Source organism: Lonchura striata, chromosome 5 (genome assembly GCF_050655825.1).
Source record: "Lonchura striata isolate lonStrDom1 chromosome 5, ASM5065582v1, whole genome shotgun sequence".
NCBI lineage: Eukaryota > Metazoa > Chordata > Aves > Passeriformes > Estrildidae > Lonchura > Lonchura striata.
In genome coordinates, this window is record NC_140707.1 from 68,771,449 (window position 1) to 68,777,448 (window position 6,000).

Consider the following 6,000-nt stretch of genomic DNA (forward strand, 5'->3'; position numbering starts at 1 on the left):
TAAATAATGTTTCAGCCTTAATTCTTATAAATTAAAGTTATAATTTTTCCTTGTTGTTCAACAGTTCTATAAGTTCCCCACTTATTAGACCATTTATCTACCATATTATTTAAATAGCATACATTAGAAGAAAACAAATCCTAAAAAGAACACAAGACTCACCTCCATATTCTTCATCAGGTTATTTTTCAACCAAATTAGTTTGAACTTCTTTAGACCTTCCATATTTTCAATCTGGGAAATTCCATTGCAATAACAAAAAATCTTTTGCAAAATTACACATTTTTGAAGACCATCTACTGTCTATTTTCTCAGAAGAATTATTACTTTTCAGCACTGAAAACCAAATGTCACTTTTTAAATCAAATTATTAATAGCTTGCACAGAAAGTTGTTAGTTCCAAATAATTTGGGATCCCACCCTCTGTGCAACATTCTGAGAAAGCTTTTCAATCATGGCAACAAAGTAGTAGCAGCTACCACAATTCAAGAAAAATAACTAGATATTCTAAAGTAAAGTATTATTTTAAAGTGTCTTTTATCTAACCAATTTCCTGCAGAAGGTTTCAATTTAATTATTTTTTTTAAATATTGTTTCAAACGAGAGAGAAAAGAATCCAAAAAGAGGTTCTAGATTACAGAACCTTCTAATAAGTAACATTTGATCCATACATAAAATGGGATTTTTCAATATTTAAGTGAAAAAGTGCCAGATCCTGATTGCTTTGAACTGTGCCCTCTTCCTTGAGCAAAGGAGTGCTTGTGAAAGAATAAAATTATTGTTGTAAGGTGCTGGAAATTGTATATACTTGTCTGGAAAGGAAACTTATTCCTCCAAAGGAGGAATTAAACAGCAGCAGAATCCACAGCTCCTTGAGCAACAGGCAGGTCTGAAACTTTTTGAATACTTTATCCAAGGAAAATGTTATATTTAAAAAAAGTATTTGAGGAGTATTTTGTGTGTACAAACTTGGGATAATCTGAGAAAACCAATTCTCTTTTTAGTCCCTCTTGATCAACATCCTCATAGGATGATCAATTTCATCTGTACTGGGAATGCAAATATTATTTTATTTATGTCCATGCTGTACAAAATGCATTATGCAGTAGAACGTCTTTGTGCCATTACAGCCAATCAAAGGGAGCTGATTAACATCAAATGTGTCTTTTAAGACTTTATCTGCACTAAATCTGAGGTGTTTGCAATTTTGGTCCTGCTTAGTATATAGCAATTAAGTAGCTTTTTTTCTGTTCCCAAAGCACATTTGCACAGTCTTTCAGGAGTACCTTATACCATGCCCCAAAATGTACCTTCCATGTAAAATAAAATATGTTACAATTATTTTGAAATATTAAAAAAAAAATTCAATTATTGCATTGCAAAATCTGTATTTCTAATGGAAGTACAATGGGGATCACAATAAAAGAAATTTGAAATTGGTTGGAATATTCCACTGCCTTTTTAATAAACTTTTTTTTTTCTTTCTTAGAGTCCAAAGGTTCAGAAAACAATGTAGTAAAAGCCTTTTTGACTGCCTTCATAAGGAAGGGTGAGGAATTGCACTCACTTATCCTTAGACTCAGTAAGATTTATTTACACAAAGCATAAAGATGAAGTAACAACAAACCAGAAAGAGATCATAATCCCCCAAAAACCTCAACCCCAACAAAAACCCCTCTGCATGTGTGAAAAAAAATCTACCAGAATATAATTGAGAGTGTAAAAACCTCTGCCAGAATGTTATGAAGTAATCACACCGCTGCTATGATTAATCTTCAGAATTAACACATATTTTCATTTTGCTCCACTGTCCTGGCTTGTAAGATAAGCATGTATTCTATTTGCCATGGGCTGGAGGTGTGGCAGGTATCTTCTGCTAAATTGGGCAGTTTTCTTATCTCTTCCAAGAACAATGTCTCCCTCTGGGGAGAATCTTCTGTTAATGGCCATGGAGTGACTCACTGCATGACTGGGAAAGTTCCACCAGCCCATGGTGAGATGCTCCACCCAGAGGGAGGAGCCAAGCAGCCCTACCTGCATAAAATCAGCATTTTTGGGACACCAGGGCAGCCCTTTGCTGGATTCCCAGAGGAGCAGCTTCTTCTCTGCTGGATTCCCAGAGGAAGACCAGGCCCATCTGCTCCATCACCAGACCTTCAGAGAAAACTCCACTCTTCTCCAGATCCCTGCTCCAGCAGCATTTCATCTGCCCCTCCAGGAGGAGCAGCCCCCATTTAACTGGACTATTCCCAACACCCTGACTCCTCAGGGTTTCTGACTCTATCAGTAGTTTTGTTTGCACTAATTACATTAAAAAAAAATTATTTAGTTTTTTTTCTTAGTAAAGAACTGTTATTCCCATTCCCATATCTTTGCCTGAGAGCCTTTTAATATTGAAAGTGGTAATTTGGAGGGAGGGGGTTTACCTTTTCCATTTCATGGGAGGCTCTTGCCTTCCTTCACAGACTCCTGTCTTTTCAAACCAAGACATCCACTTACACGGTGTATTAACCCCACTACACAAAAAACTACACCCTGAATACACCTTCCACTGGATCAGGCTGCTCCAAACCCAATCCAACCTGGCTTTGGACACTTCCAGAGATGGAGCAGCCACAGCTTCTCTGGGCAATCTGTGCCAGGGCCTCACCACCCTCACAGTAAAGAATTTCTTCCTAATATTCAATATAACTCTGCCCTCAGAGACTTTAAAACCTTTCCCTCTTGTCCCATCACTCCAAGGCTTTGTCAAAAGTGCCTCTCCAGCTCTCTTGTAGGTCCTTGAGACACTGAAATGTTATTTGAGATCTCCCTGGTGGTTGGTGGTTGGGAGATTCTAAACATCCAGATAATTTTATAATATAAGCTCTTCTGGCCACCTTCAAAAGTAAGGATGAGGAATTGCACCCACTTCTCCTTCCATTGGACTCAGTAAATAACAGAGTAAATAACTCAGACATAACTATACTCAAAGCCTGTCTCACACTTCTGGACACATCCTCTCTGGATCTTCATTATCATGAACTGAATTTTCAGTTTCCAGACTCTTCCTCCTCATAGATTTATTACTCCATGTTTTACCTGGCATTTGCAGATTGGCCAATGCATGCTGCTCTGCCTGGAGCCTTCTCTTCTCCAGGCTGAAGTACCCCAGTTCTCCCAGCCTCTCTCCATGGGAGCAGTGCTCCTGCCCTAATGGGACAGTGGAAAATGGGTTTTTTGGAGCTCCTCAGCCCTGCTTGGCTGAGAACCCCTTGGAGACCTTCCCCATCCCTTTGCTGGGCTGCAAATTTGAGCTGCAGTGTCATCTCCTCTTGCTCTGTTCCTGTGCAGAGTGGTGGAGTGGGGCTGATAAACTGGGTTGTGGAATGTCAAAAAAAGAGGGTTAGGGAGTTTTTCTCTGTCCTGTCCGTGGGGCAGCTGCAGAAGTTTACTGAAGCTGAAATCAGTGACAAAAGTGAGCCTCAGATGAAATAGGCCATTGTCAAACCAAAAATGAAGTGCTCACTGAGACATTTACACTGGAATAATTTTATCAATGTAAGATCAATTATAATTAAATCACTATTTTTTGGGGGGGATTTTTTTCCCTTCATTATTTTGCAGAGAGAGCAGCTGCACATTTACCAGGGGTAGGATTGCTTGGCAGAAAATTGGATCCTTACTGAAACAAATGTCTGGTTTATGAGTATGGAGGCTAAATTTATTGCAAATTGGAAAGATTTTCGTTGAAGTCTTTGCATTAAATTTTTAAAACAGTTTTAGGAGAGAGGGAGAAAACTGCTCAAGCATCTTCTGCTGTTCTGCCAGGGCAGATCTGTCTGCAGCTCGTTGCTTGCTCTGCTTTTTCCTGTCACAAGATGTCCCTCCAAGTCCACAGGAAGCAGAACCTTCCACATTTCTACCTTGCAAAAGATGTTTTGGCTTGATCTTGGACTTAGTATCTATAGGTGCTTAATAAATACATACATAGACATAGACATAGACATAGACATAGACATAGACATAGACATAGACATAATATACACATATATTTATATTTATATTTATATTTATATTTATATTTATATTTATATTTATATTTATATTTATATTTATATTTATCTTCTTCTAGCAGAAGCCTGTAACAAGATTATGAGTCCAAATATGTTCTCCTGAATTAAAACATCGTGGTAAGTACATAATGGAACAATTTGAAATTATAATAAAGAGATGTTACTCATCTGAATATTGTGTACATTTTCTATTTCAAGGGAAAAGGTCCAAAACAATCGTCTGCTCTGAGCTTTCTTTAGAAATATTTTTATGTAATTTTGCATAAGTGTTGTGTTCCCTTTACACCACCTCCTGCAAGAAAGAGGCTCTTGTCCAGCAAATTATTTTCTTTCCTTTCTCCTTGACAGCAATTTACTCCTTTTTTCTTTCCTTTCTCATTGACAAAGAACATTAGGGACAATCTGCTCTGTAAATTAATTTTTGCAACAAGGCTGACTGATACCATTTTGTGATCTGCTTGATATTTTTAAACAGTAATTGAATGAACAAGCATTAAAACTGGACATGGCATCCAAATTCAGAGATTCATTGGTACTATCAGGAGCAAACTGGAACTGCTTTTGTTTCTGAGTGTCTGAGGGGATGACTCAGTGTTGGCAGTGAGGAAAGCCAAATGATCTAATTTGGGTATAGGAATTTCTGCTTGACTGGAAAGAGCTCCTATCTTACCAGGAGGGAATTATTGTACAAATCAACACCTTGGCCCTTTCTAGGTAACTGAATCATCTCAGAGTGACCAGCTCTGGCAGCCTCAAATCTCACTGCCTAATATTCTTAATCACTTTAGCTGCAGCAAACATACAGGGCATTACATTAATCATTAACTCAGCTCATTAAAACTTGCTAATGTTACTGCTAGGTAATCTTGTGGTGGTTTATAAAGACATTAAAAAGTGTATTTGCAGGTACAGTATTTTTTAAAATGTCTGGCAGCAGTTGCTAGGTTTCACTTTCAATGTAAAAGATTTTTAAACCTATCTCAGACTGAATTAATCACTTTGAGTGTTATCTTTCACCTTCTGCTGTGGCACATTCTGCTCTAATTCTCCTAATGCCTTTTACTATAATTTGAAATCATTTCACAGCAGTGAAAGCAACTGTTTAAAGTGCTGATGTTGCTTTGCTGCTGTATATTTACTTTTGGAATTGTCCTTGTACTTTTGCTGACTGCCATGGAAACTTTTGAAACTGATGCTCTCAGATTCTCATGGACCACAGTGTGCCACAGACGTGTTTCTGTCTCTGCCTCTACTGTTGTTGGTATTTGATGGTTTCACTGACATTGCTAAAAAGTCATCCTTGCATTTCTTTGTAGAAGGGTCCCCCATCCTTAAAAAAATACTGTTTGTCATCTGTGTGTGGCTTTTTGTCTGCTTCTGCTTTGTACCACTGGGTGTTTCTGACTGTGGTATTTAGTAATCCAAGTGCTTCTGGAATCATCTCTACAAATCAGTGCCTGTTTAGGTGAAATGTCAGATTAAATGGCAAGAAGCAGTCATGATGGAGCTCATGTAAATGTTTAAGAGAGATTCCATTTCAGAAACTTGGCTCTCTGTGCCTTAGCCTTAATAAAACCATTATCATTTTCTTTTAGTACCAGGTAAGATACATGAGACAGTTTTCGGATTGGGTGTTTTTTTCCTAATGATTTTAGCAGTAGAAATATTTTGATATGAAATGCAGCTATGTCTTACAAGCAATTCAAATAACAGATTTACAGACACTACCTGGGTAATGTCACCCCCTCGGCTGTGACTGGAAGCAGGATAAGCACAGGCAACAGCTGGAAAACTGATTGCTGACACTGATGCCTCCATCTGACAAGGCAGAGTGCTTATTCCCACTGAGGTTGAGAAAATTATTACTGAAACTGATGCTGTGCAGTGGCTAAAACAGAGGCTAGACAAAATTAAGAGAATAAAAATGGGTATTTATTGAAGGCCT